Source organism: Pseudophryne corroboree, chromosome 1 (genome assembly GCF_028390025.1).
Source record: "Pseudophryne corroboree isolate aPseCor3 chromosome 1, aPseCor3.hap2, whole genome shotgun sequence".
Lineage (NCBI taxonomy): Eukaryota > Metazoa > Chordata > Amphibia > Anura > Myobatrachidae > Pseudophryne > Pseudophryne corroboree.
In genome coordinates, this window is record NC_086444.1 from 1,149,113,663 (window position 1) to 1,149,141,324 (window position 27,662).

Genomic DNA, 27,662 nt, shown 5'->3' on the forward strand with positions numbered 1-27,662 from the left:
TCTTTCATGAAGACTTGATTTCACTATACAATTGGATATGGAAGAGTGATTAGTATATTATATTTTAATAACATGGTCCCCATTTAATATCTCCTCTGTTGGGCGGTGTTTAGTAAATACACTGTGAAAGGTAGAATAATCAGCAGCTAAAGACTCTATGTGAGTCCGGAAGAGACGCTGTGCGCTCCACTACCAAAGTGTGTGGAGCACACAGTGGTGTTTTGGCATCCCATCGCGGCTATACGCGAGTCCGGAAGTGACGCCATGCGCTCCACTGTTACTATGGATGGAGTGCACGGTGAATCCGGAAGTGACGCTGTGCGTTCCGCCATCGTTATGAGTGGAACGCACAGCGGGAATAGGATATTATATTTTACTATGGGCCCGTTTTTGACAGTGGGAATCTGCTTCCCTGGTCTTAATTTAACATTGTGCAGGGAACATTGAGCTCTAATGCCCAGTGTGGCCATCTTTTACTATCCAGGTAGAGGGACAACGAGGGGTGGAAGTCCATGCGTTCCACCCTCAAAATTAAGCTGGCTATTAGCTCCAGAAGAAATTAGAATGCATTTTATGGTTGAATCAGATGCATATTTATATTCACTAGATTATACACCTGATAACTATCGGTCTAATTGTCATCCATACAATGTACTATAGTTGACCAATCAACAGAGGGAGGAAGTGATGTAATACCCTTAGGGGTTTTTAAATAGGCCTCAAGAATACTACCCAAATCACTTGACATTCAGGAGAGGAGGTAGTCACACAGGTTCAGAATCCTTATTGTAAGTAATACTTATGACCTTTAATTAAATAGGATTAATGGTTAACTAGGTTCTCAATAAAATGTATTTGGTTTCAGTTGGATGTTGTATCCCACTGGATATTGTGGAGCCCTTTTAGCTAATTTGGTGTCATCGTGTTGAAATCTAAAGTAAGTTCCATATGAATTAAATGATATCTATATGAACTAAGCCTTATAGACCCTAATGAATGTGATTAACATTCTTTCTCTAACGTCCTAAGTGGATGCTGGGGACTCCGTAAGGACCATGGGGAATAGCGGCTCCGCAGGAGACTGGGCACATCTAAAGAAAGCTTTAGGACTATCTGGTGTGCACTGGCTCCTCCCCCTATGACCCTCCTCCAAGCCTCAGTTAGATCTCTGTGCCCGAACGAGAAGGGTGCACACTAGGGGCTCTCCTGAGCTTCTTAGTGAAAGTTTTAGTTTAGGTTTTTTATTTTCAGTGAGACCTGCTGGCAACAGGCTCACTGCATCGAGGGACTAAGGGGAGAAGAAGCGAACTCACCTGCGTGCAGAGTGGATTGGGCTTCTTAGGCTACTGGACATTAGCTCCAGAGGGACGATCACAGGCCCAGCTTGGATGGGTCCCAGAGCCGCGCCGCCGGCCCCCTTACAGAGCCAGAAGGCAGAAGAGGTCCGGAAAATCGGCGGCAGAAGACGTCCTGTCTTCAACAAGGTAGCGCACAGCACTGCAGCTGTGCGCCATTGCTCTCAGCACACTTCACACTCCGGTCACTGAGGGTGCAGGGCGCTGGGGGGGGGCGCCCTGAGACGCAATAATAAACACCTTGGATGGCAAAAAATGCATCACATATAGCTCCTGGGCTATATGGATGCATTTAACCCCTGCCAAAATACATAAAAAAATGGGAGATAAGGCCGCCGATAAGGGGGCGGAGCCTATCTCCTCAGCACACTGGCGCCATTTTCCCTCACAGCTCCGTTGGAGGGAAGCTCCCTGGCTCTCCCCTGCAGTCACTACACTACAGAAAGGGTTAAAAAAGAGAGGGGGGCACAAATTAGGCGCAGTATTAACTATACAGCAGCCTAAAGGGGAAAAACACTTATATAAGGTTATCCCTGTATATATATAGCGCTCTGGTGTGTGCTGGCAAACTCTCCCTCTGTCTCCCCAAAGGGCTAGTGGGGTCCTGTCCTCTATCAGAGCATTCCCTGTGTGTGTGTGCTGTATGTCGGTACTTTTGTGTCGACATGTATGAGGAGAAAAATGATGTGGAGACGGAGCAGATTGCCTGTAATAGTGATGTCACCCCCTAGGGGGTCGACACCTGAGTGGATGAACTGTTGGAAGAAATTACGTGACAGTGTCAGCTCTGTATAAAAGACAGTGGTTGACATGAGACAGCCGGCTACTCAGCTTGTGCCTGTCCAGACGTCTCATAGGCCGTCAGGGGCTCTAAAGCGCCCGTTACCTCAGATGGCAGATATAGACGCCGACACGGATACTGACTCCAGTGTTGACGGTGAAGAGACAAATGTGACTTCCAGTAGGGCCACACGTTACATGATTGAGGCAATGAAAAATGTTTTTACACATTTCTGATAATACGAGTACCACCAAAAAGGGGTATTATGTTCGGTGAGGAAAAACTACCTGTAGTTTTCCTGAATCTGAGAAATTAAATGAGGTGTGTGATGATGCGTGGGTTTCCCCCGATAACAACTGATAATTTCTAAAATGTTATTGGCATTATATCCTTTCCCGCCAGAGGTTAGGGTGCATTGGGAAACACCGCCTAGGGTGGATAAAGCGCTCACACGCTTGTAAGGGCTCTATCCTCTCCTGAGATGGCCGCCCTTAAGGATCCTGCTGATAGAAAGCAGGAGGGTATCCTAAAATGTATTTACACACATACTGGTGTTATACTGCGACCAGCAATCGCCTCAGCCTGGATGTGCAGTGCTGGGTTGGCGTGGTCGGATTCCCTGACTGAAAATATTGATACCCTAGATAGGGACAGTATATTTTTGCCTATAGAGCATTTGAAAGATGCATTTCTATATATGCGTGATGCACAGCGGAATATTTGCCGACTGGCATCAAGTCTAAGTGCGTTGTCCATTTCTACCAGTAGAGGGTTATGGACACGTCAGTGGTCAGGTGATGCGTATTCCAAACGGCATTTGGAAGTATTGCCTTATTAAGGGGAGGAGTTATTTGGGGTCGGTCTTTCAGACCTGGTGGCCACGGCAACAGCTGGGAAATCCACGTTTGTACCCCAGGTCGCCTCTCAACATGAGAAGACGCCGTATTATCAGGCGCAGTCTTTTCGTGGATAAGCGGGCAAAAGGTTCCTCATTTCTGCCCCGTGACAGAGGGAGAGGAAAAAGGCTGCAGAAATCTGCCAGTTCCCAGGAACAGAAACCCTCTCCCGCCTCTGCCAAGCCCTCAGTATACGCTGGGGCTTTACAAGCAGAATCAGGCACGGTGGGGGGCCCGTCTCAATGAATTTCAGCGCGCAGTGGGCTCACTCGCAAGTAGACCCCTGGATCCTTCAGGTGATATCTCAGGGGTACAAATTAGAATTCGAGACGTCTCCCCCTCTCCGTTTCCTAAAGTCGGCTTTACCGATGTCTCCTTCTGACAGGGAGACAGTTTTGGAAGCCATTCACAAGCTGTATTCCCAGCAGGTGATAATCAAGATACCCCTCCTGCAACAGGGAACGGGGTATTATTCCACACTGTTGTGGTACCGAAGCCGGACGGCTCGGTGAGACCGATTCTAAATCTAAAATCTTTGAACACTTACATACAGAGGTTCAAATTCAAGATTGAGTCACTCAGAGCAGTGATTGCGAACCTGGAAGAAGGGGACTACATGATGTCTCGGGACATCAAGGATGCTTACCTTCATGTCAAAATTTACCCTTCTCATCAAGGGTACCTCAGGTTTATGGTACAGAACTGTCACTATCAGTTCAGACGCTGCCGTATGGATGGTCCACGGCACCCCGGGTCTTTACCAAGGTAATGGCCGAAATGATGATATTCCTTCAAAGGAAGGGAATTTTAGTTATCCCTTACTTGGACAATTCCCTGATAAGGGTAAGATCCAGGGAACAGTTGGAGGTCGGTGTAGCACTATCTCAGGTAGTGTTGCTGCAGCACGGTTGGATTCTCAATACTCCAAAATCGCAGCTGGTTCCGACGACTTGTCTTCTGTTCCTAGGGATGATCCTGGACACAGTCCAGAAAAAGGTGTTTCTCCCGGAGGAGAAAGCCAGGGAGTTATCCGAGCTAGTCAGGAACCTCCTAAAACCGAGCCAAGTCTCAGTGCATCAATGCACAAGGGTTCTGGGTAAAATGGTGGCTTCCTACGAAGCAATCCCATTCGGCAGATTCCACGCAAGAACTTTCCAGTGGGACCTGCTGGACAAATGGTCCGGGTCGCATCTTCAGATGCATCAGCGGATAACCCTGTCACCAAGGACAAGGGTGTCCCTCCTGTGGTGGTTGCAGAGTGCTCATCTTCTAGAGGGCCGCAGATTCGGCATTCAGGACTGGGTCCTGGTAACCACGGATGCCAGCCTGCGAGGCTGGGGAGCAGTCACACAGGGAAGGAATATCCTGGACTTATGGTCAAGCCTGGAGACATCACTTCACATAAATATCCTGAAGCTAAGGGACATTTACAATGCTCTAAGCTTAGCAAGACCTCTGCTTCAAGGTCAGCCGGTGTTGATCCAGTCGGACAACATCACGGCAGTCACCCACGTAAACAGACAGGGTGGCACAAGAAGCAGGAGGGCAATGGCAGAAGCTGCAAGGATTCTTCGTTGGGCGGAAAATCATGTGATAGCACTGTCAGCAGTATTCATTCCGGGAGTGGACAACTGGGAAGCAGACTTCCTCAGCACGACCTCCACCCGGGAGAGTGGGGACTTCACCCAGAAGTCTTCCACATGATTATAAACCGTTGGGAAAAACTCGACAGGTATTGCGCCAGGTCCAGGGACCCTCAGGCAATAGCTGTAGACGCTCTGGTAACACCGTGGGTGTACCAGTCAGGGTATGTGTTCCCTCCTCTGCCTCTCATACCCAAGGTACTGAGATTGATAAGATGGAGAGGAGTAAGCACTATATTCGTGGCTCCGGATTGGCCAAGAAGGATTTGGTAACCGGAACTTCAAGAGATGCTCACGGAGGATCCGTGGCCTCTACCTCTAAGAAGGGACCTGCTCCAGCAAGGACCCTGTCTGTTCCAAGACTTACTGCGGCTGCGTTTGACGGCATGGCGGTTGAACGCCGGATCCTGAAGGAAAAAAGGCATTCCGGATGAAGTCATCCCTATCCTGATCAAAGCCAGGAAGGATGTAACCGCAAAAACATTATCACCGCAATTGGCGAAAATATGTTGCGTGGTGCGAGGCCAGTAAGGCCCGACGGTGGAAATTCAACTGGGTCGATTCCTACATTTCCTGCAAACAGGAGTGTCTATGGGCCTGAAATTGGGGTCCATTAAGGTTCAAATTTCGGCCCTGTCAATTTTCTTCCAAAAAGAACTAGCTTCAGTCCCTGAAGTTCAGACGTTTGTAAAAGGGGTACTGCATATACAGCCTCCTTTTGTGCCTCCAGTGGCACTTTGGGATCTCAATGTAGTTTTGGGTTCCAAAAGTCACATTGGTTTGAACCACTTAAATCTGTGGAGTTAAAATATCTCACATGGAAAGTGGTCATGCTGTTGGCCCTGGCCTGGGCCAGGCGCGTGTCAGAATTGGCGGCTTTATCCTGAAAAAGCCCTTATCTGATGTTCCATTCGGACAGGGCGGAATTGAGGACTCGTCCTCAGTTTCTCCCTAAGGTGGTTTCAGCGTTTCACCTGAACCAACCTATTTGTGGTGCCTGCGGCTACTAGGGACTTGGAGGACTCCAAGTTGCTAGACGTTGTCAGGGCCCTGAAAATATATGTTTCCAGGAGGGCTGGAGTCAGGAAATCTGACTCGCTGTTTATCCTGTATGCACCCAACAAGCTGGGTGCTCCTGCTTCTAAGCAGACTATTGCTCGTTGGATTTGTAGTACAATTCAGCTTGCACATTCTGTGGCAGGCCTGCCACAGCCAAAAATCTGTAAATGCCCACTCCACAAGGAAGGTGGGCTCATCTTGGGCGGCTGCCCGAGGGGTCTCGGCTTTACAACTTTGCCGAGCAGCTACTTGGTCAGGAGCAAATACGTTTGTAAAATTCTACAAAATTGATATCCTGGCTGAGGAGGACCTGGAGTTCTCTCATTTGGTGCTGCAGAGTCATCCGCACTCTCCCGCCCGTTTGGGAGCTTTGGTATAATCCCCATGGTCCTTACGGAGTCCCCAGCATCCACTTAGGACGTTAGAGAAAATAAGAATTTACTTACCGATAATTCTATTTCTCATAGTCCGTAGTGGATGCTGGGCGCCCATCCCAAGTGCGGATTGTCTGCAATACTTGTACATAGTTATTGTTACAAAAATCGGGTTATTATTGTTGTGAGCCATCTTTCAGAGGCTCCTCTGTTATCATGCTGTTAACTGGGTTCAGATCACAGGTTATACAGTGTGATTGGTGTGGCTGGTATGAGTCTTACCCGGGATTCAAAATCCTTCCTTATTGTGTACGCTCGTCCGGGCACAGTATCCTAACTGAGGCTTGGAGGAGGGTCATAGGGGGAGGAGCCAGTGCACACCAGATAGTCCTAAAGCTTTCTTTAGATGTGCCCAGTCTCCTGCGGAGCCGCTATTCCCCATGGTCCTTACGGAGTCCCCAGCATCCACTACGGACTATGAGAAATAGAATTATCGGTAAGTAAATTCTTATTTTTAGATTGGTCCACCCAGCCCAATTGGACCATTAAATAGTTGGTGATACTCTATTTCTTGATTTGGAATGTGAGTATTGTTATATATTCTAGTGAGAATTAAATTCTTCTTTGCTCTCTAGCTATTTGACACTATACATCTTTTATAGAAATATTGACTATTAATTTACCATACTGAAGGAATATCAGATCCTTAATGAGGACTACCTTTAGGTATTGTCAAGTATGTGATTTATTAGACTAATTATGAAATTAGACCTTGAACCCATCCTAATTCAAATCACTTTATGAAGTTATTATTTAATTCCTTTTAGAATTACTTATATTAAAAATTATACTGTACTACAGAGAAGGAACTCTCTACTCGTAGTGGGGGATTTACTCAAATTATTTTCACAGTAAGTAGTCACTAATCTATTTAGATATTCTTAATTAATATATATAAATTAGGGCCCTTATGGGCCTGAAAGAAATTGGAGAGTATCTTCTTCTTTCAATGCCTAACAAAGAATTTGGAGATTTTTCTCCTCTTTCAATGCTATATAAAAGTTTTTGTTGTAAAAATGATGAATTGTTTTTTTGGATGATACATATAAATCTGTAAAAATGTGATGATACCAATTGATTTTATGTCTGCTCTTTTGTTCTTTCCTCCTTTTTCCTCCAGTGACAACACCAGCCACGACTTGTACCCCTGATGAAGTCCACAGCGGACGAAACGCGTTGGGTTTTATGAAAAATATTGTACTATGAAGTACTGTTTTATGGATTATTGTACAACATTGTAAACATTATTGTTTTATTAAATTAATTGTTTTCCGGGTCATGCTGGTTTAGAATTTTATTTTATTTAAATAACTGTATTGCTGAGCGCCCTCTGAATATTATACTCTCAGCATATATATATATATATATATATATATATATGCCGAGAAATTTTGAAAGAAGCCGGGAGCGCCAATAGTGCATTAAAAGTGTAACAATTTATTTATAACACATCCAAATACGATGATCAAATAAAACCCGTACCATAAAAGGCGGTTAAACCACCGCTTGTATAACCAGCATGAAATTATCCCACAATACAACTCAGCATACGTGATTCAGTATCCATACGTCAGACCACGTCCATACACGTTTCGTCATCAGACTTCGTCAGTGGCGAAGTCTGATGACGAAACGTGTATGGACGTGGTCTGACGTATGGATACTGAATCACGTATGCTGAGTTGTATTGTGGGATAATTTCATGCTGGTTATACAAGCGGTGGTTTAACCGCCTTTTATGGTACGGGTTTTATTTGATCATCGTATTTGGATGTGTTATAAATAAATTGTTGCACTTTAAATGCACTATTGGCGCTCCCTGCTTCTTTCAAAATTTCTCGGCAGGATCATTACCCGTCCGGAATCGGGTCTCTGGTGGGGAAGCGACAGCTGGAAATCCAAGAGGTGCACACTGATAAAGACTAATCGACCAGTGAGACTGGGTGTCAGTGATTGTGAGAAACTGTTGATTCTTGTTCAGCCTGGGACTTGTAGTTCCACGGGACTTTTAACCTTTCCTTGTCCTTTGCGCTCACACATTTTTTCCTGTTAATATATATATATATATATATATATATATAATAAGAATTTACTTACCGATAATTCTATTTCTCATAGTCCGTAGTGGATGCTGGGGACTCCGTCAGGACCATGGGGAATAGCGGCTCCGCAGGAGACAGGGCACAAAAAGTAAGCTTTTAGGATCACATGGTGTGTACTGGCTCCTCCCCCTATGACCCTCCTCCAAGCCTCAGTTAGGTACTGTGCCCGGACGAGCGTACACAATAAGGAAGGATCTTGAATCCCGGGTAAGACTCATACCAGCCACACCAATCACACCGTACAACTTGTGATTTGAACCCAGTTAACAGTATGATAACAACGAAGAAGCCTCTGAAAAGATGGCTCACAACAATAATAACCCGATTTTTGTAACAATAACTATGTACAAGTATTGCAGACAATCCGCACTTGGGATGGGCGCCCAGCATCCACTACGGACTATGAGAAATAGAATTATCGGTAAGTAAATTCTTATTTTCTCTAACGTCCTAGTGGATGCTGGGGACTCCGTCAGGACCATGGGGATTATACCAAAGCTCCCAAACGGGCGGGAGAGTGCGGATGACTCTGCAGCACCGAATGAGAGAACTCCAGGTCCTCCTTAGCCAGAGTATCAAATTTGTAAAATTTTACAAACGTGTTCTCCCCTGACCACGTAGCTGCTCGGCAAAGTTGTAATGCCGAGACCCCTCGGGCAGCCGCCCAAGATGAGCCCACCTTCCTTGTGGAGTGGGCATTTACAGATTTAGGCTGTGGCAGGCCTGCCACAGAATGTGCAAGTTGGATTGTGCTACAGATCCAACGAGCAATCGTCTGCTTAGACGCAGGAGCACCCATCTTGTTGGGTGCATACAGGATAAACAGCGAGTCAGATTTTCTGACTCCAGCCGTCCTTGAAATATATATTTTCAATGCTCTGACAACGTCCAGCAACTTGGAGTCCTCCAAGTCGCTAGTAGCCGCAGGCACCACAATAGGCTGGTTCAAGTGAAAAGCCGAAAACACCTTAGGCAGAAACTGAGGACGCGTCCGCAGTTCTGCCCTGTCCGAATGGAAAATCAGATATGGGCTTTTGTACGATAAAGCCGCCAACTCTGATACTCTCCTGGCTGAAGCCAGGGCCAGTAGCATGGTTACTTTCCATGTAAGATACTTCAAATCTACCGATTTGAGCGGCTCAAACCAATGGGATTTGAGAACATCCAAAACTACGTTGAGATCCCACGGTGCCACTGGAGGCACAATCGGGGGCTGTATATGTAGTACACCTTTGACAAAGGTTTGTACTTCAGGCACTGAAGCCAATTCTTTCTGGAAGAAAATCGATAAGGCCGAAATTTTAACCTTAATAGACCCCAATTTGAGGCCCATAGACAATCCTGCCTGCAGGAAATGTAGGAATCGACCCAATTGAAATTCCTCCGTTGGGGCCTTCTTGGCCTCACACCACGCAACATATTTTCTCCAAATGCGGTGATAATGTTGTGCGGTCACTTCCTTCCTGGCTTTAATCAAGGTAGGAATAACTTCCTCTGGAATGCCCTTTTCTTTTAGAATCCGGCGTTCAACCGCCATGCCGTCAAACGCAGTCGCGGTAAGTCTTGGAACATACAAGGTCCCTGCTGAAGCAGATCCCTTCTTAACGGTAGAGGCCACGGCTCTTCCGTGAGCATCTCTTGAAGTTCCGGGTACCAAGTCCTTCTCGGCCAATCCGGAGCCACGAGTATTGTTCTTACTCCCCGTAGCCGTATAATTCTCAGTACCTTTGGTATGAGAGGCAGAGGAGGAAACACATACACGGACTGGTACACCCACGGTGTTACCAGAGCGTCCACAGCTATTGCCTGAGGGTCTCTTGACCTGGCGCAATATCTGTCCAGTTTCTTGTTGAGGCGGGACGCCATCATGTCCACCTTTGGTTTTTCCCAACGGTTCACAATCATGTGGAAGACTTCTGGATGAAGTCCCCACTCTCCCGGGTGGAGGTCGTGTCTGCTGAGGAAGTCTGCTTCCCAGTTGTCCACTCCCGGAATGAACACTGCTGACAGTGCTATGACATGATTTTCCGCCCAGCGAAGAATCCTTGCAGCTTCTGTCATTGCTCTTCTGCTTCTCGTGCCGCCCTGTCTGTATACGTGGGCGACTGCCGTGATGTTGTCCGACTGGATCAACACCGGCTGACCCTGAAGCAGCGGTTTTGCCAGGCTTAGAGCATTGTAAATCGCTCTTAGCTCCAGTATATTTATGTGAAGAGACGTCTCCAGGTTTGACCACACGCCCTGGAAGTTTCTTCCCTGTGTGACTGCTCCCCAGCCTCGTAGGCTGGCATCCGTAGTCACCAGGACCCAGTCCTGTATGCCGAATCTGCGGCCCTCTAACAGATGGGCACTCTGCAACCACCACAGAAGAGACACCCTTGTTCTTGGTGTTATCCGCTGATGCATGTGCAGATGCGATCCGGACCATTTGTCCAGCAGATCCCACTGAAATATTCGTGCGTGGAATCTGCCGAATGGAATTGCTTCGTAAGAAGCCACCATCTTTCCCAGGACTCTTGTGCATTGATGTACTGACACATTTCCTGGTTTTAGGAGGTTCCTGACAAGTTCGGATAACTCCCTTGCTTTCTCCTCCGGGAGAAACACCTTTTTCTGAACAGTGTCCAGAATCATTCCCAGGAACAGCAGACGTGTCGTCGGGGTCAATTGAGATTTTGGAAGATTCAGAATCCACCCGTGTTGTTGAAGCACTACTTGGGTTAGTGCTACTCCGACTTCCAGCTGTTCTCTGGACCTTGCCCTTATCAGGAGATCGTCCAAGTAAGGGATAATTAATACGCCTTTTCTTCGTAGAAGAACCATCATTTCGGCCATTACCTTGGTAAAGACCCGAGGTGCCGTGGACAAACCAAACGGCAGCGTTTGAAACTGATAATGACAGTTTTGTATCACGAACCTGAGATACCCTTGGTGTGAAGGGTAAATTGGGACATGCAGATAAGCATCTTTTATGTCCAGGGACACCATGAAGTCCCCTTCTTCCAGATTCGCTATCACTGCTCTGAGTGACTCCATCTTGAACTTGAATTTCTGTATGTACAGGTTCAAGGATTTCAGATTTAGAATAGGTCTTACCGAACCGTCCGGCTTCGGTACCACAAATAGTGTGGAATAATACCCCTTTCCCTGTTGTAGGAGGGGTACCTTGACTATCACCTGCTGAGAATACAGCTTGTGAATGGCTTCCAATACCGTCGCCCTTTCTGAGGGAGACGTTGGTAAAGCAGACTTTAGGAACCGGCGAGGGGGAGACTTTTCGAATTCCAACTTGTAACCCTGAGATACTACCTGCAGGATCCAAGGGTCCACCTGTGAGCGCGCCCACTGTGTGCTGAAAATCTTTAGTCGACCCCCCACCGCCCCTGAGTCCGCTTGCACAGCCCCAGCGTCATGCTGAGGGCTTTGTAGAAGCCGGGGAGGGCTTCTGTTCGTGGGAAGTAGTTGCTTGCTGCAACCTCTTACCCCTTCCTTTGCCTCTGGGCAAATATGACTGTCCTTTTGCCCGCTTGTTCTTATAGGAACGAAAGGACTGCGGCTGAAAAGACGGTGTCTTTTTCTGTTGGGAGGTGACCTGAGGTAAAAAAGTGGATTTTCCGGCTGTTGCCGTGGCCACCAGATCCGATAGACCGACCCCAAATAATTCCTCTCCTTTATACGGCAATACTTCCATATGCCGTTTGGAATCCGCATCACCTGACCACTGTCGCGTCCATAAACTTCTTCTGGCAGATATGGACATCGCACTTACTCTCGATGCCAGAGTGCAAATATCCCTCTGAGCATCTCGCATATAAAGAAAAGCATCCTTTAATTGCTCTATAGTCAATAAAATACTGTCCCTATCCAGGGTATCAATATTTTCAGTCAGGGAATCCGACCACACCACCCCAGCACTGCACATCCAGGCTGAGGCTATTGCTGGTCGCAGTATAACACCAGTATGTGTGTATATACTCTTCAGGGTAGTTTTCAGCCTCCTATCAGCTGGATCCTTGAGGGCGGCCGTATCAGGAGACGGTAACGCCACTTGTTTTGATAAGCGTGTGAGCGCCTTATCCACCCTAGGGGGTGTTTCCCAGCGCGCCCTAACCTCTGGTGGGAAAGGGTATAATGCCAATAACTTCTTTGAAATTAGCAGTTTTCTATCGGGGTTAACCCACGCTTCATCACACACATCATTCAATTCCTCTGATTCTGGAAAAGCTACAGGTAGTTTTTTCACACCCCACATAATACCCCCCTTTGAGGTACCTGCAGTATCAGAGATATGCAAAGCCTCCTTCATTGCCGTGATCATATAACGTGTGGCCCTATTGGAAAATACGTTTATTTCTTCACCGTCGACACTAGATTCATCTGTGTCGGTACCTGTGTCGACTGACTGAGGTAAGGGACGTTTTACAGCCCCTGACGGTGCCTGAGACGCCTGGACAGGTACTAACTGGTTTTCCGGCCGTCTCATGACGTCAACTGACTTTTGCAGCGTGCTAACATTATCACGTAATTCCATAATTAAAGCCATCCATTCCGGTGTCGACTCCCTAGGGGGTGACATCACCATTACCGGCAATTGCTCCGCCTCCACACCAACATCGTCCTCATACATGTCGACACACACGTACCGACACACAGCAGACACACAGGGAATGCTCTTATCGAAGACAGGACCCCACTAGCCCTTTGGGGAGACAGAGGGAGAGTTTGCCAGCACACACCAAAGCGCTATAAAAATGTATATAAACAACCCTAAAAGGTGTTGTTTCTGTTATATGCGCTTAATATATAAAAATATCGCCAAAATATGCCCCCCTTCTCTGTTTTACCCTGTTTCTGTAGTGCAGTGCAGGGGAGAGTCCTGGGAGCCTTCCTCACAGCGGAGCTGAGCAGGAAAATGGCGCTGTGTGCTGAGGAGAATAGGCCCCGCCCCCTAAAACGGCGGGCTCTTCTCCCGGAGTTTGCGATATATGGCAGGGGTTAAATACATCCATATAGCCTCAAGGGCTATATGTGATGTATTTTAGCCATAGAAAAAGGTATTATACATTGCTGCCCAGGGCGCCCCCCCCAGCGCCCTGCACCCTCAGTGACCGCTGGTGTGAAGTGTGCCGACAACAATGGCGCACAGCTGCAGTGCTGTGCGCTACCTTATGAAGACTGAAAGTCTTCTGCCGCCTGTTTCCGGACCTCTGGACCTCTTCAACTTCGGCATCTGCAAGGGGGGTCGGCGGCACGGCTCCGGGACCGGACTCCATGGCTGGGCCTGTGTTCGATCCCTCTGGAGCTAATGGTGTCCAGTAGCCTAAGAAGCAAATCCATCCTGCACGCAGGTGAGTTCACTTCTCTCCCCTAAGTCCCTCGTAGCAGTGAGCCTGTTGCCAGCAGGACTCACTGAAAATAAGAAACCTAAAAAACTTTTTCTAAGCAGCTCTTTATGAGAGCCACCTAGATTGCACCCTGCTCGGACGGGCACAAAAACCTAACTGAGGCTTGGAGGAGGGTCATAGGGGGAGGAGCCAGTACACACCATGTGATCCTAAAAGCTTACTTTTTGTGCCCTGTCTCCTGCGGAGCCGCTATTCCCCATGGTCCTGACGGAGTCCCCAGCATCCACTAGGACGTTAGAGAAATATATATGAGCGCAAGGTCCACGGCACTCCCAATTCCCAAAGGTCAATGTGACACAATGATAAAGCCGGTGCCCTCCCTGGTAACAGCAGCGCTGTGTCCAATATTGAATGCAGAATCGAGCGGCACTCTCGGCGTAAAAATAAAGACAGACAAGCAAGTCTGGTGTTCGTTCAACGTTTCAATGTCAAAGCGGCATTTTCGTCAGGATATACATACATATGTATGTATATATATATATATATATATATATATCTTGACAAAGGTCCACACCAGGACCGAAACGTTGATGTTCTGTCATGATCATTTCATTAAAAGTCTGCATTAAGAAGACTGCTGAGTGTAGTGTTTATTGGCCCTCATTCCGAGTTGGTCGGTCGCAAGGCGAATTTAGCAGAGTTGCTCACGCTAAGCCGCCGCCTACTGGGAGTGAATCTTAGCTTCTTAAAATTGCGACCGATGTATTCGCAATATTGCGATTACTAACTACTTAGCAGTTTCAGAGTAGCTCCAGACTTACTCTGCCTGTGCGATCAGTTCAGTGCTTGTCGTTCCTGGTTGACGTCACAAACACACCCAGCGTTCGCCCAGGCACTCCCACCGTTTCCCCGGCCACTCCTGCGTTTTTTCCGGAAACGGTAGCGTTTTCAGCCACACGCCCCTGAAACGCCGTGTTTCCGCCCAGTAACACCCATTTCCTGTCAATCACATTACGATCGCCGGAGCGAAGAAAAAGCCGTGAGTAAAAATACTTTCTTCATAGTAAAGTTACTTGGCGCAGTCGCAGTGCGAACTTTGCGCATGCGTACTAAGCGGATTTTCACTGCGATGCGATGAAAAAGAACGAGCGAACAACTCGGAATGAGGGCCATTGCTATTGGATTTGATTGGTGACCACAAAGGTTCCCCTTCATTGGATGCACCCCAGCAAGCACCTAACAATTGTGAGTGTAGATAGATAGATAGATAGATAGATAGATAGATAGATAGATAGATAGATAGATAGATAGATAGATAGATAGATAGATGCCTTGTCCTTTGGTATTCTATTCCTATATACAGTATTGGAGTTTTCCAGAGAAGTCTTCTATAAGGAAGAACACTTTCATGTTTTAAATCAGATTGCGTTAACTCAAATAAATGAGTTGGCTTCCGGATGACTTAATATCCTGTTTGATAGGTGGTAAATATGTCAGATTATTATCAAGTATGAATCCAGTTTTAGATTATAAAAATGTTTACCATCTGCCAACATGTGTGTGCTGTAACTGCCGTGTCCAAAAAAAATGGGTGTGGCCAAATGCCACATGGGGCGTGGCCAATGAAAATGGGGGCGTGATACACATATGGGGGAGGGGCAGATACACGTATGACCCCAATAGTGCCAGATACACGTTGCCCCACAGTGCCAGATACACGTTGCCCCACAGTGCCAGATATACATTGCCCCACAGTGCCAGATACACATTGACTAACAGTGCCAGATACACATTGCCCCACAGTGCCAGATACAGAAATGCCCCCAGAGTGCCAGATATACATTGCCTCGCAGTGTCAGATACACGTTGCCCCACAGTGCCAGATATACATTGCCCCACAGTGCCAGATACACAAATGCCCCCACTGTGTCAGATATACATTGCCCCCCGTGCCAGATACAGAAATGCCCCTACAGTGCCAGATATGCCCCCAGTGCCAGGTATACATGCCCCCCTGTGCCAGATATCCCCCAGTGCCAGGTATACATGCCCCCCCAGTGCCAGATATCTCCCAGTGCCAGGTATACATGCCCCCCTGTGCCAGATATCCCCCAGTGCCAGGGATATATGCCCCCCAGTGCCAGATATCCCCCAGTGCCAGGTATATATGCCCCCCAGTGCCAGATAGAAATGCCCCCCCAGTGCCAGATACACCCCAGTGCCAGATAGAAATGCCCCCCCCCCAGTGCCAGATATCCCCCAGTGCCAGGTATAACATGCCTCCCCCCTTCCCCCGCTCACCGCTGCCACTGGCCGCTGCCGTCCTGTGTGAGGGAAGGAGAGCGCAGCCTGTGCCTCTCCTTCCCCTCAGTCTCCGGCGGGTGTCTCACAGTTTAATTCAGCGCCGATCTGTGAGCCAATCAGAGCTCGCACCGCGAGCTCTGATTGGCTCACGGATCGGCGCTGAATTAAACTGTGAGACACCCGCCGGAGACTGAGGGGAAGGAGAGGCACAGGCTGCGCTCTCCTTCCCTCACATCAGCGGCGGTGCGAGGAGCGGCGGCCCGTCGGTGTGGGTACGGCGTACCCACGGCTAAATTCTTACGGGTACGCCATACCCACCCGTACCCGCCCACTTGCACCACTGGTATCGTCTGTACCTCTGAACAACTTTAAATTGTGATTTTCCTAAGTACCTTCAGAGAGTAAATTGTATTTTTAAATACATAGGAGGCTAAATGAACATTATCTTGATTCAAGAATTTGCCTGTATCCTGTGGCCATCAGTAAAGCACTAAGGGATCTATTCCTGAAGCAGTGAAAAGAGTGGAGAAAAGGACCAGTGGAGAGGTTGGGTGTAGTAGGGTATGCCGGCGTCCGGGCTCCCGGCGTCCAGCATACCGGCGCCGGAATCCTGACTGCCGGCATACCAACAGCTGGGCGAGCGCAAATGAGCCCTTTGCGGGCTCGCTGGGGGTTCCAGCATTGGACCTTCACACTGCATCCTTGACCCGGCAATATGCCAGGTCGGGTTGCCATAGCAGCGGTGCGCACAGCCGGCATCGGGGGTGGAGATGAGCTCATCTCCGCGCCGCCTCTCCCTATGTAGTGAACGGGTCCCGGGACGCGTCGACCCAGCAACCCGTTCACACTGCCACTGACCCAGTATTCAACCTGGGAATAACACTGCTTTATTCCCGGGTTGAATTACTGGGTCAGGTGACCCTTTCACACAGCACACGGGGGGGGGGGCTGGGGGGTCGTGCACATCACACATTCTGCATCCATACATTATACTAGGGGTGGGCAAAATCGGATGCGGCCCGCAAACCGATCCTGCCCGGCCCACTGCCTCCCACCCAGTGCCAGATTAAGGTCCACATGGGCCTGGAGCTGAAATTTATGAAGGGCCTAATTTGTGAGCCACTGTAGTGGATGTGATCAGTGCTGCAGGGGTGTTACTAGTGATATAGGGGTTGTGACCAATGTTGTGGAGGTATGGTCGGCATAGGGGGTGCAGTGTGTGCTGTAGGGTGTGACTATAACCTGCCTTCAAAAGCCTCTATCCCCCCAATTTGTCCATTCTGTATTATGTGGAAATTGCAGTTTCAGCTTATTTTAAGATAAGCTTTCATATATTTTATCTCCTGTATGTTTGTTACCTGCATTTTATATTGTAGATATTGGTGGTCATTCCGAGTTGTTCTCTCGCTAGCAGTTTTTAACAGCCGTGCAAACGCTATGCCGCCTCCCACTGGGAGTGTATTTTAGCTTAGCAGAAGTGCGAACGAAGGGATCGCAGAGCGGCTACAAAATAATTTTGTGCAGTTTCAGAGTAGCTCCAGACCTACTCCTAGCTTGTGATCACTTCAGACTGTTCAATTCCTGTTTTGACGTCACGAACACGCCCTGCGTTCGGCCAGCCATGCCTCCGTTTCCCCAGCCACGCCTGCGTTTTTATCTGGCACGCCTGCGTTTTTCTGCACACGCCCTGAAAACGGTCAGTTGACACCCAGAAACGCCCACTTCCTGTCAATCACTCTGTGGCCAGCAGAGCGACTGAAAAGCTTCGCTAGACCTTTTATGAAACTACATTGTTTGTTGTAATAGTACGACGCGCGTGCGCATTGCACCGCATGCGCAGACGCGCCGATTTTTTGCCTGATCGCTGTGCTGCTTCCGAAATCTGCTAGCGAACAACTCGGAATGACCCCCATTGTTAAATAAAATGGTGTCTAAAAATCTAAAAAAAATATTGGAGTTGTATATGTATTTGTGGAACTCGCCGTAGCTTCTAACTCCAACTAGCACAGTATTTTATTAGATATGCAGTGTTAAAACGTTACACGTGATGTCTTGCCTATTTTTTCATTTCATGTATCATGAATCATTATTGGTCAACTGACCGAGCCGACTGCTAATGCCAACCATTTTTTTTTTTTTACGTTGATTGTTGATTCTTTAACACTATAAGGCACTTGGGAAGGGATGTAGTTACAATGCCACCAGACGGGAACCCAGCGGTCGAAATACCGATGCCAGAATCCCGAATGGAGACATTATGCTGGCATCAAAATCCAGACGGAGCTCAGGATCCTGGCCAGGGGCGGAACTACTGGCGGGGCAGGTAGTGCATTGCACTGGGGCCCCGCCGCACTGAAGGGCCCACAGCCGCCGGCCGGCATTTAGAACAGATTGACATGCGGACGAACGTCCGCATGTCAATCTGCGGTCTCCTCTCCCTCCCTGCTGTGGTGCCTGCTCCCCCGGCCCCCCCCCCCTATGTGTTGGAGGGACACGAGCGCATCGCGCGTCTCTCCTGTGTCCCTCCTGGCTCTCCCCCGGCCGATCTAAGGAAGCATGTGCCGTTCGTGAGCTCTGATTGGCTCACGAACGGCACTTCCTTCATTAGACCGGCCGGGGGGAGAGCCAGGAGGGACACAGGAGAGACGCGCGATGTGCTCGTGTCCCTCCAACACATAGAGGGGGGAGGGGGGGCCGGGGGAGCAGGCACTGCGGCATATACCTGGCACTGGGGGGACATATACCTGGCACTGGGGACATATACCTGGCACTGGGGACATATACCTGGCACTGGGGGGACATATACCTGGCACTGGGGACATATACCTGGCACTGGGGACATATACCTTGCACTGGGGGGGCATATACCCGGCACTGAGGGCATGTACCTGGCACTGGGGGGGCATATACCCGGCACTGGGGGGGGGGGGCATATACCTGGCACTGGGGGCATATACCTGGCACTGGGGGGGGGCATATACCTGGCACTGGGGGGGAGGCATATACCCAGCACTGGAGGCATATACCTGGCACTGGGGGGGAAGCAGGCACTGGGGGGGAATATCTGGCACTGGGGGCATATACCCGGCATTGGGGGGGCATATACCCGGCACTGGGGGCATATACCCGGCACTGGGGGCATATACCTGGCACTGGGGGGGGAAGCAGGCACTGGGGGGGAATATCTGGCACTGGGGGCATATACCTGGCACTGGGAGCATATAACTGGCACTGGGGGGGCATGTACCTGGCACTGGGGGCATATACCTGGCACTGGGGGCATATACCTGGCACTGGGGGCATATACCTGGCACTGGGGGGGAATATCTGGCACTGTGGGAGAATATCTGGCACTGGGGGGGCATATACCCGGCACTGGGGGCATATACCCGGCACTGGGGGCATATACCTGGCACTGGGGGGGAAGCAGGCACTGGGGGGAATATCTGGCACTGGGGGCATATACCTGGCACTGGGGGCATATAACTGGCACTGGGGGGGCATGTACCTGGCACTGGGTGCATATACCTGGCACTGTGGGGGAATATCTGGCACTGGGAGCATATGTGGCACTGGGAGCACGGCCCTAGCAACAAGCACTACCCACTAGCAACGAGCATGACACCCAGTGCATGAAACCCCTGGCAACGAGCATGACATCCTGGCACCGTGCATGGAACCAAGTGCATGAAACCCCTGGCAACAAGCAGGTAATTTAAAAGTAATTAGAAGCCTTACTGTAGAACTTAATGTGTAATGGGCATTACGGTGTGTGGCATAATGTATCACGGACATTGCGGTGTGTGTCATACTGTGTCACAGACATTGTATGTGCTATAATGTATCACGGACATTGCAGTGTGTGGCATAATGTATCAGGTATTACGGTGTGTTGTATACTATGTCACGGGCATTGTGGTATGTGGTATAATGTCTCAGGATCATTGTGGTGTGTGTCATACCGTGTCACAGACATTGTATGTGCTATAATGTATCAGGGGCATTGCAGTGTGTAGCATAATGTATAACGGGCAATGCGGCGCACGCATTTTTCTACCTTTGCTAGTGCCAATTACGGGGTGTATGGGGGGGGGGGGGGGGGCGCCGAAGGATTTTTTGGCTTGGGGGAGAAAAATTTCTAGTTACGCCACTGGTCACAATGACTCATTGTATGTCATGCCGCAGGCGCACACCAGCGCTCCCGTGACCCGCACGTCATATGGAACGATTCTGGCCACCCGCACACGAAGGAGGGAGGAGGGTCCGTCCCTCCCTCCCTCATATACAAACAGGTCACAGTCTCTCAGTGAAGGAGAGAGCCGCAGCAGCGCTTTGTTACTGGTGGAGGCGCTGCTGCTGCTGCTCCTCTGCTTTACTATAGGCTGTCTCTGAGAACAGCCTATAGGGAAGCAGAGGGGCAGCAGCAGCAGCGCCTCCACCAGTAACACAGCGCTGCTGCGGCTGCCTCCTTCACCTCCCTCCTCCTTCTTCTCTACTGCCCGGGAAGCTGCACCGAGGAGCCTGAGCCAACAGAGAGGGTAAGTGTAATTCTTTCTTTCTTTCTTTCCTTCTTTCTTTCTTTCTTTCTTTCTTTCTTTCTTTCTTTCTTTCTTTCTTTCTTTCTTTCTTTCTTTCTTTCTTTCTTTCTCTTTCTTTTTTTATTTGTTGGGACTGCCTGCTGCAATGTGTAAAAAGGGGGGACTGCCTGCCGCTATGTATAAAAATGGGGAATCTGCATGCCGCAATGTAAAAATGGGGAATCTGCCTGCCGCAATGTAAAAATGGGGAATCTGCCTGCCGCAATGTAAAAATGGGGAATCTGCCTGCCGCAATGTGTAAAAATGGGGAATCTGCCTGCCGCAATGTAAAAATGGGGAATCTGCCTGCCGCAATGTGTAAAAATGGGGAATCTGCCTGCCGCTATGTATAAAAATGGGGAATCTGCCTGCCGCTATGTATAAAAATGGGGAATCTGCCTGCCGCTATGTATAAAAATGGGGAATCTGCCTGCCGCTATGTGTAAAAAGGTAGAATCTGCCTGCCGTAATGTGTAAAAAGGGCACGCTATCTGCCGTTATGTGTAAAAGTGTATGGTGTCTGCCGTAATGTGTAAAATGGGGACGCTGTCTGCCGTAATGTGTAAAATGGGGACGCTGTCTGCCGTAATGTGTAAAATGGGGACGCTGTCTGCCGCTATGTGTAACGAGGGCACGCTGTCTGCCGCTATGTGTAACGAGGGCACACTGTCTGCCATTGTGTAAAAAGTGTATGCTGTCTGCCGCTATGTGTAACGAGGGCACGCTGTCTGCCGTTATGTGTAAAAAGTGCACGCTGTCTGCCGTTATGTGTAAAAAGGGGAATCTGTTCGCTGTAAGGAGTAAAAGGGTCTCTACCTGGTGTAGTGGTGCTACTGTGCGGCGTAATTTGAAGAATGGAGACTACTGTGCACCGTTTTATGAATTGGTATTATTTTGTGGACACACCCCTTCCCCACGAAGCCACGCCACTATGTATTTTTGCGCGCCTACGGCGCGCACTGCCCATGGGGTGGACTTGGATGGGATGGGGGGGGGGCCCAAAGCATTTTGTTGCACCTGGGCCCACCGCTTGCTTGTTCCGCCACTGATCCTGGCGTCAAAATACTGCTGCCTGGAATCCCGAACGTTCTTTTAGCAGGACGTGCTTGTGTCCCACCCCGGGGGATGGGAGATTAGGTTTAGGCATTAGAAGGGGGGTTTGGGTTAGGGTGCATTATTATTGATACCTGTGCGCTTACTTCTCCACTTGTTTAATAGATAGATAGATAGATAGATAGATAGATAGATAGATAGATAGATAGATAGATAGATAGATAGATAGATAGACAGACATAATAACTGTATATTAGGAGAGGAAGAAAAGCCGATTTCAGTGTGGGAGCAAGTGGTTCTGGACAGAACTGTGACGGGGAATAGGGCGGGAATATTTGCAATGGATGTGCAGGACGACTAAGCTGTTGGCATACCTCCTAACTTTACCTCCACAGAAGGAGGGACAGCAACGAATGCCTTCGGCGCGAGCCCGAATTTAGGGGCGTGACCTCACAGTAAGGGGGCATGGCCTATCAGTTAGGGTGTGGCCTCATGGCAAACGCCGCTATTGAAAACCACGCAGCCCATTTTTGTCATTATGGAGGCATGGACAGTGCTCAGTGAGCTGCTGGCCATGCCCCCTGCCCCTCTCTGTCGGGGAATAGACGCTGTACGCATGCACACAGCATCTATTCACCGCTGCTCTGATCAGAGCAGCGAGTGACTGGGGGGGGGGGGGGATCTCCCAACTTCCCCCACCCGCGGGACACTGCGACCTGCGGGTGGAACAGCAGGACAGACCGTGAAAAACGGACTGTCCCGCCAAAATGGGGACAGTTGGGAGGTATGTGTTGGGGGAGTCGGAAAGAAGCTGCAGTGGGAGAGGGATCATAGCCGCACCTGGAGGTGGTGGTGGTGGAGAGGGCTATGAAGTAGAGGAAATGGTGCCAGCCAGAGGGAATGCGGTCAAGATCCCGCCGGACGGAATCCCGGCGGTCGAAATACCGACATCGGAATCCCGACCGGCACAATCCCGACATATTCTCCCTCCGTGGGTGTCCACGACACCCATAGAGGGAGAATATAATAGTGTGCCAAGTGTAGCGAGGCCCCGTGCCCGCAAGAGGCTGTGTTCCGCTCACCACCCCTGTCGGGATTGTGCTGGTCGGGATTCCGGTGTCGGTATTTTGACCGCCGGGATCCCGTACAGCGGGATTTCGTACTGATCCCAGCCAGAGCAGGGGCGGAGACTGTTAAACTAGTGTGTGTGTGTGTGTGTGTGTGTGTGTGTGTGTGTGTGTGTGTGTGTGTGTGTGTGTGTGTGTGTGTGTGTGTGTAGAGATTTGGCAAAAAATGACAAGCTAGACAGCAATACATTACTAGATGGATAGCTAGATAGATAAATAATATATAGATAATATAATTAGGCACATGTTCAGTCAGAGGCAGTGCATACCTTTTCCAGAGGCACTGCAGGACACTGACATCCCTTCTCTGAGCAGCAGCGGCTGCAGCCCGTCACCTGTGATCAGTAGCTGCTGGGTAGCCCAGTCACAGCAAGTGTCAGGGCCGCCTTCACGGAGCAGAGCTGGGTTGGCTGCTGCATACAGTGCACACTTGCACAGCAGTTATTCAAGCGGTAATGGGGCGGCGGCGCGGACGTAGTTACCATTTCACGGCGGGATGCGATGTCCCGACGGGGCCCTGGATGTGACAGGATGCGGGGGGGGGGAGGAGGAGGAGGAGATGATGCAACGCCGTCACGATGCTGCCGCGCTGGAGATTCAGATACTGTGCGGCGCAGGGAGGGCTTGTGAAGCCTTCCACTGTGCCGCTATTAGCACAATTATTAAGTCCGTCTTTTCAACCCCGGGCAAGAAAAGCAGGGGAAAGGGGTTTGCTGTTTCAGTGGGCGGGGCCTTAGGCTGCTGTAACAGGAAAGAAAAACATTCCTGTGTACAGCAGCGCAATGCAGCAGATGCTGTGGGCCTATTTTGATGGGGCGGCCTGGAGCTGCAGCTCCATCCGCCCCATTGTTAATCCGGCCCTGCTCCCACCAGCGAGCAATGACAAGCGGCCCGACCGGCTGAGCTGCTTGTCATTGCTCTGCACTGCAGTACCTCCAAGCTGCCAGCGGCGCCTCTCTCCCCTGCTGCTCCTGCTGCTGCGTTGTAGCAGCCTCCTCCAGAGTCCCTAGTGACAACGGCTGTGTTCAGCCGAGAAGGGGGCGGGGCTACATGCGGGCCTCAGGGGGCGGGGCTACACGGGACCTCAGGGGGCGGGGCTACACGGAACAAGAGCTTGACTGCTACAGATCCATCCTTCCTGCCACTGCCAGCCAGATCAGTAAGTTTATGGGAAAAGTGAAAGAAAGTGTGTGTGTGTGTGTGTGTGTGTGTGTGTGTGTGTGTGTGTGTGTGTGTGTGTGTGTGTGTGTGTGTGTGTGTGTGTGCATATATTTGTGTGTGCGGGCAGTGGTGTCAGACTGTTTTTAGGTTTGGGGGAGATCTTTAGCTCTCGCTGTACCAACCCCTCCCGTGTTCTGTCACCATGTCACCCCCATGTTCTGTCACTATGTCACCCCCCCCCCCCATTTTCTGTCACTGTGTCACCCCCCCGTGTTCTCTCACTCTCACCCCCCGTGTTCTGTCACCATGTCACACACCCCCGTGTTCTGTCACTATGTCACCTCCCCGTGTTCTGTCACTGTGTCACACCCCCCGTGTTCTGTCACTGTGTCACCCCCCCCGTGTTCTGTCACTGTGTCACCTCCCCGTGTTCTGTCACTGTGTCACACCCCCCGTGTTCTGTCACTGTGTCACCTCCCCGTGTTCTGTCGCTGTCAACCCCACCATGTTCTGTCACCATGTCACACCCCTGTGTTCTGTCACTGTCACCCCCACCGTGTTCTGTCACCCCCCCTCCCCGTGTTCTTTCACTGTGTCACACCCCTCGTGTTCTGTCACCGTGTCACACATCCGTGTTCTGTCACTGTCACCCCCACCGTGATCTGTCACTGTGTCACACCCCCCGTGTTCTGTCACTGTCACCCCCCTCCCCGTGTTCTGTCACCGTGTCACCCCCACCATGTTCTGTCACTGTCACCCCCCCTCCCCGTGTTCTTTCACTGTGTCACACCCCCCGTGTTCTGTCACCGTGTCACACATCCGTGTTCTGTCACTGTCACACCCCTCCCCGTGTTCTGTCACTGTGTCACCCCCACCGTTTTCTGTCACTGTGTCACACACCCGTGTTCTGTCACTGTCACCCCCCCTCCCCGTGTTCTGTCACCGTGTCACACCCCCCATGTTCTGTCACCGTGTCACACATCCGTGTTCTGTCACTGTCACCCCCACCGTGTTCTGTCACTGTGTCACACCCCCCGTGTTCTGTCACTGTCACCCCCCTCCCCGTGTTCTGTCACCGTGTCACCCCCACCATGTTCTGTCACTGTCACCCCCCCTCCCCGAGTTCTTTCACTGTCACACCCCCCGTGTCCTGTCACCGTGTCACATATCCGTGGTCTGTCACTGTCACCCCCCCCTCCCCGTGTTCTGTCACTGTGTCACCCCCACCGTTTTCTGTCACTGTGTCACACACCCATGTTCTGTCACTGTCACCCCCCCTCCCCGTGTTCTGTCACCGTGTCACACCCCCATGTTCTGTCACCGTGTCACACCCACCGTGTTCTGTCACTGTGTCATACCCCCCGTGTTCTGTCACCCCCACCGTGTTCTGTCACCGTGTCACCCCCACCGTGTTCTGTCACTGTGTCACCCCCACCGTGTTCTGCCACCGTGTCACACCTTTCCCCAGGGGCCATATGACACTGGATAATTTGCTTGCTGCACAATAATTATCCTAAATAAAATGTTAATGTGTAAAAAAGCTCTCTACCTGCCGTAATGTGTGTAAAAGGGGCTCTACCTGGTGTAATGCGTGTAAGTGGCGCTGTGTGGCGCAATTTGAATAATGGAGACTATTGTGCAGCCTAATATGAATCTGTATTATTTTTTGCACACACCCCTTCCACATGAAGCCACGTCCCTATATTTTAGGCAAGTGGGGCGAGCTGCTATTTTGTATGTGGCCCTCGGATACTGACAGGAAATGTCAAGTGGCCCCTCAGCTGAAATAATTGCCCACCCCTGCATTATACTCACCTGTCCAGAGTCCATTGTTGGCACTGCAGAAATCACTGTGAAAATGGCACGGGGGTAGACTCTGGCACAGTGCATAGAGAATGCACACAGGCCCCCTCCTCTCTTAAACTGCCCCTGGTTCACACCAATCCTAAGTATCTTCTGAAAGCTGAGGGGTAAATTTACTAAAGGTTCTAAAAATGAAAAGTGGTGATGTTGCCCATAACAACCAATCAGATTCTGTCTATCATTTCTCTATTGCATCATAGAAAATTATAGACAGAATCTGATTGGTTGCTATGAGCAACATCACCACTTTTCATTTTTAGAACATTTAGCATAGTTAAGTAACATAGTTACATAGTTTCTATGGCTGAAAAAAGACTATTTGTCCATCAAGTTCAACCTGTTAGTGATCTCCTACACCGTAATAGTTTTAAGACTAATTTAACTGTGGTAAATGTTTAGCCGTTATACCAATTCTTTTTTTTATTTTTATTTTTTATTTTAATACTATAGTGCATGATTTACCCACCATAACCCTGTATATCTGCCATTACTACTCTTTCAGGCAGGGAATTCCAAATATGTATTGTCCTTACTGTGAAGAATCCTTTCCATCTCTGTGTGCGAAATCTCCTCTAGCCTAAGTGGGTGTCCACGTGCCCTTTAAGATGATCTTACCATAAACAATTCCCCCGCTAGCTCTGTTTTGACCCCTTATATATTTGTAAATGTTAATTATGTCCCCTCTTAATCTCCTTTTTTCCAATGTAAACATGCCACACCTTTCCTCGTATTCTAGTGTCTCCATCCCCTTAATCAACTTGGTCACCCGTCTCTGTACCTTTTTTAGTTCTAGGATATCCTTTTAATAGTATGATGCCCATGATTGTGCACAGTATTCGAGATGTGGCCTCACTATTGATTTATATATTGAGAGTATAACCCTTGCATCAATTCCCTGTTTTATGCATGAAAATACCTTGTTTGCCTTTTTTGCGGGTGTAGTATGGTATGCTGGCGACCTGGCTCCCGGCGAGCAGCATACCGGCGCCGGGATCCCGACCGCCGGCATACCGACAGCGTGGCGAGCGCAAATGAGCCCCTTGCAGACTCACTGCGCTCACCACGCTGCAGGCATGGTGGCACGCTATTTATTCTCCCTCCAGGGGGGTCATGGACCCCCAAGAGGGAGAAAAAGTGTCGGTATGCCGGCTGTCGGGATTTCGGCGCAGGTATACTGTGCGCCAGGATCCCGACAGCCGGCAAACTGAAGACCACCCTTTTTTGCTGCATTCCTGCTTTGGATACTACGGCTCAGTTTGTTATCTATGTGAACACCTAAATCGTTTTCCAGCACAGAATCCCCTCGTTTTTTCCCATTTAGTATGTAGGTAGTATTTTTGTTCTTTCTACCAAAGTGCATTACCTTACATTTGTCTATATTGAACCTCATTCTTCATTTTGCCCCCATGTTTCCAGTTTAAATAAGTCATTCTGAAGAGACTCAGCTTTCCCCTCTGAATTTATAATCTTACACAGTTTGGTATCGTCTGCAAAAATTGACACTGTGCTCTCTAGACCTACTTCTAGATTGTTTATGAAAATGTTGAACAATAGTGATCCAAGTACAGACCCTTGTGGCCAGGGGTGTAGCGAGGGTGGCTCCGGTGGAGCATGAGCTCCGGGCACCAGAAAATCTAGAGGGCGCGCTGCTAGCTCCCACCCTCCCTCCACCCACTATACCGCGGGCCACTGTGCAGGCAGCCACAGAGCAGGGGGAGGAGAAGCAGAGGAGTGCACACTGACTCAAAGACTAGGTAGGGAACAGGGCAGGCCAGTGGAGACAGCAGGAGACACTACAGCCAGCACATGCCGGAGCTCTTCCGCCCTCTTTATATGTCTCACTGTCTGCTTGTAGCTGTGCAACAGGGTTACTTCTGTCCTGCTACACCACTCTGTGCCCCAGCTGCTGCAGCACCTCTCCCTGCATTGATGCTGCTGCAGCTCCTCTCTCTGTGTTAGCTG

The 27,662-nt window shown here is 49.6% G+C and overlaps 1 long non-coding RNA gene across 1 annotated transcript in view; it reads right to left on the minus strand.

Annotated features, from left to right (window-relative positions):
* Window positions 1-23,645, minus strand: part of LOC135002272 (uncharacterized) — a 192,728-nt gene extending 169,083 nt beyond the window's left edge. Inside the window, exon 1 of the long non-coding RNA XR_010203578.1 lies at window positions 22,946-23,645. This is a non-coding gene — a long non-coding RNA (uncharacterized LOC135002272). The remainder of the gene's footprint in view (window positions 1-22,945) is intronic.
* Between the last annotated feature and the right edge of the window lie 4,017 nt (window positions 23,646-27,662).